Source organism: Trachypithecus francoisi, unplaced genomic scaffold, assembly GCF_009764315.1.
Source record: "Trachypithecus francoisi isolate TF-2019V2 unplaced genomic scaffold, Tfra_2.0 Lachesis_group12, whole genome shotgun sequence".
Lineage (NCBI taxonomy): Eukaryota > Metazoa > Chordata > Mammalia > Primates > Cercopithecidae > Trachypithecus > Trachypithecus francoisi.
In genome coordinates, this window is record NW_022681457.1 from 11,794,703 (window position 1) to 11,802,678 (window position 7,976).

At 45.0% G+C, this 7,976-nt stretch overlaps 1 long non-coding RNA gene across 1 annotated transcript; it reads right to left on the reverse strand.

The window, feature by feature from the left end:
• Positions 1-706: 706 nt before the first annotated feature.
• On the reverse strand, positions 707-7,904 carry LOC117091790. The gene is made up of 2 exons (XR_004440523.1): positions 7,738-7,904; positions 707-1,014 (listed from the first exon to the last, which is right to left on the reverse strand). It is a non-coding gene; the product is annotated as an uncharacterized LOC117091790 (long non-coding RNA).
• Positions 7,905-7,976: the final 72 nt, after the last annotated feature.

The window sequence follows — 7,976 nt, forward strand, 5'->3', positions numbered from 1 at the left end:
CATCGAGTTGTTTGGGAGGAGTAACTGAGCTAATATGTGTAAAATAATGCTACTGCTGCTGGATAGGGATGATGATGTGACTGAAACTAATGCTTTCTTTCTGCAAAGATGCTTTTTCCAAAACACACCATATTGCCTCTTTACACATTCTTCAGTCCTTGCAGGCACAGTGATGTGGTAGAAAGCACACTTTTAGAGTTAGACAGGTGTGGATCCAAATGCCATTTCAGCCATTTATTAGTTTCTTCATGCCTATCTCAGTTTTGTTTTGTTTTGTTTTGTTTCGTTTTGTCCATAAAAGGAAGAATGTAATGCTGGGCTTGCAGTTTTGTCCTGAGGGTCAAATAAAATGATGTAATAATAGAAGCAAAGCTCAGAGGTTGGTTAAGAGACAACTTCCGCAAAGATGGTTGAATTTCACACTTGTGAGCAGAGAGTCGAGGAGACAGTTGTAGATTTATCCTACTTGACCCTATTTGTGGTTCAGGACAGTGTTGTGAGTTCAAGAGCAGAAGGTGGATGCAAAAAGTCATCATCTTTCCTAGGTTCTCTGATCTTGGGAAGGGACGAGTGGCTCTAGTTTCCCTTTAACATCCCACTGTGTGTGTCTATATGTACATGCGTCAGTATTTGCTTATGGAGGAAAGGAAGGAAAAGGACTAAACAGGTGCAAAGCCAGCCATCTCTCAGGCTTTCTTCTATACCATTTTTACTTTCTCATATTTATTAATCTGCCAGAGAGAAATTTAGAAGATGATGAAATGGCCACTTCTGACTCTGAACCAAGCCTCTGAAGTCATACACCATTATACTCTTGGTCACAAAATCAGCTGTGAGTCTAAGTAGGTGGAGGCTACACAAGAGTATACATACTAGGAGGCAGGGATCATTCAGGGTCCACTTAGCAGGTGGCTTCCAGTTTCTTCCTTTTAAGAGTATGAGAATGCTCTGAGCTGCCCTCTCCATTCCATGGAATCCATAGGTCTTTAGTCAGCCACTTCCCAGTACACATTCCTGTGCCAAAGCACATGCAGAGTTACTCCAGCAGCTCCCTCTCCTGTTACCCACCACCCTGCCCCACCCAGCCATATCCATCCTTCTGCCAGATTCCTTCTATTTCAGGATCACCCATTATCACTCGAATGAGATCAACTGTGGGGAGGTGGGCCATATTCTGTTGTGCATAGTAATCCAAGCAAGGAATCACACAACAACAAAGTGGGCTCTAACCCAATCTTAGCTACTTACTCTCTGAATGAACTTGGGCACCTCCCCCAATTTTTCTGACCTAAAATCTGTGCACTATAATAATAATAAATTTCCATGGAGGAAGTATAACCTTTTCAACAAATAGTGCTGCAGCAATTGGACATCCATAGCCAAGAAAGAAAAAGGATAAAAGGCTTTTCTCCAGTACTAATCCAGGAGAAAAATAAATGTATTGCATCTTCCTTGTGACAACTGAGGATAAAATACGTGTGGCCTTCTCTATCTGAGGACTTTTTTTTTTTTTTGAGACGGAGTCTCGCTTTGTCACCCAGGCCAGAGTGCAGTGGCGCGATCTCGGCTCACTGCAAGCTCTGCCTCCTGGGTTCATGCCATTCTCCTGTCTCAGCCTCCCAAGTAGCTGGGACTACAGGTGTTCACCACCATGTCCGGCTAATTTTTTGTATTTTTAGTAGAGACGGGGTTTCACCATCTTGGCCAGGATGGTCTCAATCTCCTGACCTCGTGATCCGCCCGCCTCGGCCTTCCAAAGTGCTGGGATTATAGGCATGAGCCACCGTGCCCAGCCTCTGAGGACTTTTTTTAAGAGACAAAGTCTCACTCTGTCACCCAAGCTGGTATGCAGTGGTGTTCCTGGACTGAACTGAGGGCCAGGCTGTTATTCTCGCAGCCCAATAACAAGATGTTGATATAAAAGAAGAGAGTATTTCTGTAACCAGGTACAGGGAGAGGGCTAGAAAAATATTGCCAGACAACTCAAAATTACAAAGTTTTCCAGTGCTTATCCACCTTCTAAGCTATATGTCTACATGTAAGTGTGCATTCATCTAAAGATATAAGTGATTAATTTCTTCTAATCTATAACTAAGGTCTGAGCTTGGGAACCTTTCTCCAGAGCCTCAGTAATTTTACTTTAGTTGGGTCCAAGTGCCAAAGGCGATTACCCTTACCTTGTCTCCTACTAAGTTATGGAGGTCTGGGGAGTGCCTTTAGACCCTCAATAAAACTTGTTTAATCCTAAATGGATCCTGGGATGAGGAGTGTGACCATTCCTTCATTATCTTGTCATGCTTCAAATCAGCAGCCTTTGTGTTAGGGCACTGGCTCTCTCAGCCTTTAATATTTAACCTAACCATTTAGTCAATGCTGGAACAGTTGTTAGGGAGGCCTGCCTGTTCAGCTTGTGTGAGATCTGGCTTGCCACAGTGGCACAAATACGGCTTACTGCAGCCTCAACCTCCTGGGCTTAAGCAATCCTCCTACCTCAGCCTCCCAAGTAGCTGAGAACACAGGTGCATGCCACTACACCAGCTAATTTTTCTTTTTTTTTCTTTTTTTTTTTTTTAGAGATGGGGGTCTCACTGTATTGCCCAGGCTGGTCTTGAATTCCTGAGCTCAAGTGATCATCTTGCCTCAGCCTCCCAAAATGCTGATGAAGCTGCATCGTTGTCTGGGGTAAATACCTGAGGTTCGTTGTCTCATGCCAAGGGAATCGAGGACGCGGACACACAAGAAGTGAGTTTAAGAGCAGAGATTTAATAGGCGAAAGAGAAAAGAGAATAGGCAAAAAAGAAAAGAGAATAGCTCTAGCTTCTGCAGAGAGAGAAGGGCTCCCAGGTAGGTCTTCCACAGGGCACGGGGTTTTGTAGATGGGGTTTTGTAGGAGGTGGCATCTGATTTACATAGGCCCCAAAGATTGTTTGGACCAGGTGTGCCAATCAGAAGCTGGCTGTCCCACCCTAATCTTTTATTATGCAGATGGGGTCCCTACCTGGCCGGGGCCATGCTGTCTGTTCCTTACTGTGTACTTCCCTTTTGGTTGACAAAAGGGAAGATGGAGCTGCCATGTTGGACATGCCTGGCCCCCAGGTACCTTTTTCCTATTGGCACAGCTGCCGGCATTCATCCGTGCAAGCTTCCAGCTTGCTTATCGATGTCTGCGGCTTGATTTTTCAGGCTGCTTTTTGTTAGAAAAGAAATGACTCGGGGGCTGCTTTTCATTAAAAGGAAAACTATACCGAGGATTTCCTTACCCTATCTGCCTAAATAATTTCTTTTAAACTCCTATGTCACTTGGGATTACAGGCATGAGCCACTGTGCCTGGTAGAGGGTTTGTCTTTATTCCTCAAGATTTTGCATTTAGATAATTATGTTAAACTTAGGTGTGCTAGGTAGACATATGTCTGCTGATTACCCATTAGGAAGAAGGTGGATTCCTACTTAGGGAAAAGGAGTCAGGCTGGTGGAACCAGCAGAAAGCAAATAGATAAAGCAAATAAGCTATAGATCTGCATTTTCTTCATGGTCCAGGATATATAAACAAAAAAAGGAAGCAGATATGCTATAGGCTTGCTTTTCTTTATGGCCCAGGACATATAGCCCTCCTGAGCAAATCATGAACATAACTCACAAACTTCCTGCTTATCATCAAACGCACGCAAACATTTATCATCAAACACCTTGGGTGACAGAAGAATGCAGGTTAGTTCCCTGCTGCCTTGGCGTTATCAATCAGCCCAGGAACCATCCTATAAAATCTCCAGCAAGCCTTTGTTTCCTTGCAGTCAGCTCCTCTTCTGCTGATTCTGCCTGTCGCTCCCTGATAACATACTTTCATACTGTCTTTAATAAATCTGTCTTTACCCACAACCATCTTGGTAAGTTCTTTTACCTCTGCACCACCAGCCCAAATAGTTGCTGCTCACCTGAGACAAAGAATAAATGTGGTTTTTAAGCAAATCAAAAGTTTACTTCGTGACTCTCACCAAGCTTTGTAGAAGGTTCTGCCAAAAGGAGAAGCTTAAGAGATAATGGCTAAAAATAAAAAATGTTACCATCTAGCCTCCTCGGCTAAATGTAACCACTGCCCAAGGGGTTCTTCGTGCTGACTGCGTAAAAAAAGACCATGGCATTGTAGTAGAGAAAGAGGTTAACAGACATGAGGCTGGCCACGCCACATGGGAAATGGAGTTCGTACTCAAATCATCTCATCCAAAGCTCTTATATTAGAGGTTTTTCAAAGTCAGTTTGGGGCAAGGGGTGGGGGTGGCCAGGTAACAGGTGCTTGCTGCTGATTCGTTGGGCTGGAGATGAAATCATAGGGGGTCAAAGCTCTCCTTGTGTGGGCTGAATTGCTGCTGGGTGGTACCACGGGAGCTGGGTTGGTTAGTCCAAATGGAACCATCAGGTCCAGGTGGAGCCATGGGTGTCAGACATGAAAAAACCCAAAAAGATATCTCAAAAGGCCACTCTGAGGTTCTACAGTGGTGATGTTATTTGCAGTAGTAATTGGGGAAGTTGCATATCTTAAAACCTTTGGAATAATGGCTGACAGTTGAATAATGGCACCACCTTAGCAGGACCCATCCTCCTCTCCTCTCAGACGGATGGCTCCCATTCACTTTACAAAAGCAGTTGAGTTTTGGGCAAAGCCTATTATTTAAACTATAGCGTAAGTGTGTTCCAAAGTTAGCTCAGCCCTATAGCCCAGGAATAATTAAGGGAAAGGCAAGACAGATGGGTTAGCTCAGTTTACTAATAATTCTTCTCACTGATACAGTCTTTGCAAAGGTGGTTTCATAAAGATGCCTACTCTCTTCACGCATCTGTGAAATGTCAAAAAGACTGCCAAAACCTGGAAGTTTACTGATGCCTTATTTTAAACAAGTCTTGTCTGTCTGGTTTGAAAAAGCGAGGGGAAGATATCAATCATAACTTTGTTCAAGACAGTGAGTTCTAAGTTTCTCTTCAAAGAGTCAGTATGTCAGTATGTTCAGTTCTTTGTTCTCCATTTTAAAGTTTAACTTCCTCATTCTCTTCATCTCCTTGCCCCTAGTTTCAGTAAACAACCTCCCTGCCAGTTCTGATCACTAGTTCACATCTGCTCCCCTGGTCACCTGCTCTATCCTGAGTCACCCCGGTCACCCACTCTAACCTAAGTCACCTTTAGTCACCTGTTCCATAACAGTCTTTCCTGCCAAAACTGCTCACCCCAGCACTCTGGCTCTTACCCCTGCTGTCTTTAAAATGGCCCATCAGAATTAGCTTAGACTGTGTGGTCCAACCCTAGCCAATAGGGGAATGATGCAGCAGTAGGGGCTACCTACATCAGGGATAAGAAGCCCTTCCCCTCCCTTGTTCAGGTGTGCTCTCGCCATTGCTCCATCCGCAAGATGCACCCTTCTATAGAAGTAAAATTGCCTTGCTGAGAAAATTTATGTTAGAGTGCTACTTCTTTTGAGGCAGCAATTTTTTTTTTTTTTTTTTTGAGACAACGTACTGTTATTTATTTGACCATTCTTCTACTAGTAGCTGTGGAGTCTGGTAAGTAAACAACAATGAGGAAGGGGCCCCAGGTGGGGAAGAACAATGAACAATTGTTCTGAGAGATGGCTAATCAAACAACCGGAGGTCACAATGACCTCATTCCTCATAGCTCCCTCCAGTATGACCCTGTAAAACCCTTCCAGCTCCTGCCTCTTTGCAGACAGCTCCTCTGCTGAGCTGCCCGTTGCAACCTTGCAATATATTTTCATACTTTCTCTAATACATCTGCCTTTCTTACAACTGTCCTGGTAAATAAGAGACTGTCTTCTTTACCGCCTTTGATACAGGCCCCATCTAGTTGCTACCCACGATAGTAGCCATATTGTTTATGTTCAACATTTTATTGCAAACAATGTTTCGGCTGGGCTCCATGGCTCACGCCTGTAATCCCAGCACTTTGGGAGGCCCAGGCTGGCAGATCACAAGGTCAGGAGATCGAGACCATCCTGGCTAACACGGTGAAACCCCGTTTCTATTAAAAATACAAAAAAATTAGCCAGGTATGGTGGCACGTGCCTGTAGTCCCCCACCTACCCAGGAGGCTGAGGCAGGAGAATGGTATGAACCTGGGAGGTGGAGATTGCAGTGAGCTGAGATCGCACCACTGCACTCCAGCCTGGGTGACAAAGCAAGACTCCATCTAAAAAAAAAAAAAAATTAGCCAGGCATGGTGGCGTGTGCCTGTAATCCCAGCTACTTGCAAGACTGAGACGGGGAATCGCTTGAACCTGGGAGGCGGAGGTTGCACTGAGCTGAGATAGCAACACTGCACTCTAGCCTGGCAACAGAGCAAGACTCCCTCTCAAAAAAAAAAAAAAAAAAAGAAGCTTCAGTTAGTATTTGCTGGTATCATAGTTGCATTTTTTTTTTATTTTCTCAAATAAAATTCCCAGCTTCTATGATGCTCTTTGTCACGGGCAACTTTGGTCAGACAATTACATGAAACAGTTGAAGGGCATAACAGGATTTTGGGAGGGATCGTACAGGATTGGGAGACAGAACTAGAGACAGGAGTTTATAAAATATTTTCAAAAACGTTGAAGAATAGGAATAAGAGAGTATGATATTGTGAAATATATATTTGATCTTCCTAGTAGAGAACTCCTAAAATCCTTAGGAACTACAAAGTAAGAGTAAAAACTCTCTGTTTGCTAATGAGTTGACTGATAGCTGGCATCCCCTATATAGTTTCAGGATGCGGACTGGTTATGGAAAGACCAAGGCATGACTAGAAGGTTAGGACATTCAACCCCATCCACAACCCCAAGGAGGGGAGGGGATTTTAATCAACCATGTCTATGTAACGAAGCCGTAAAACTCCCAAAAGACAGGGTTCGGAGAGCTTTTACATAGCTGAACATGTCGAGGTTCCTGGGTGCAACACCCTTTCTTCTGTACCTTGCCCTATGCATCTCTTCATCTATATCCTTTGTAATATCCTTTATAATAAACCAGGAAACATAAGTGTTCCCTGAGTTCTGTGAACCACGCTAGCAAAATACTGAACTGCAAAGAGGGGGTGGTGAAAATCCCAATTTGAAGCTGGTGGGGTCAGATGTTCCAGAGACTGGACTTGTGACTAGTGGGAAGGGGGAGGCAGGCTTGGGGACTGAGCCCTCAGCGAAAGGTGTCTGACCCGTCTCCAAGTAGACAGCGTCGGAATTGAACTGGAGGACACCCAGCTGGTGTTCGCTGCAGAACTCATTGAACTCACTGCTTGCTTGGTATGCGGGTGCTTGGTATGCGTGGGGAACTCCCCCATATTTGGTCAGAGAAGTCTTGTTATGATTAGTTGTCGAGATAATAGGAAAAAAAAATACGCTTTTTGTTTTTTCCACTGATTCAGAGGGCATAACTGAAGGAAGGAAGAACTGAAAGAATGGTCTTAACACTCTGCTTCGCTTTTCTTTATAACACGCATTACTTCCCAATATGCATCAGTGTCCTTAATTATTAATTTTTTCCTATTGAATTCTTCCCGCATTAGAACACTGCTTCATGAGGTGGGGATTTTGTCTGATTGTTCACTGCTGTGTGCCCAGGGCCTACGACAGTGCCCCACACAGTAGGCGCTCAATAAATGGCGAATGAAAAACAGGGTCAGGCGGAGACAGAAGAAACAGAAAGGGAAAGGAAAGAGAAAGCCCGGGCCGCCAGACAGCTTAATCACACATACGTCCTACCGGGCCCCTCTCCAGCTGGCTCTGACCACACACCGGTCCTCTAGGCTCCCTTTTCTCAGCGCTGGGCTCGCAGCCCCACCCGGAGCGCTTGAGCTCGGACGCGGCTACTGCGCGTGCGCGTCACCGAGCTAGCACCCTGGCCTGGCAGCCTTTGGGGGGGGGGGGAACCGAGCCAGCTGCGCCTGCGCAGTCAGAGCGGGTCCTCCCAGGCCTCAGGTGGAACGGGTGGGTGAACGGGC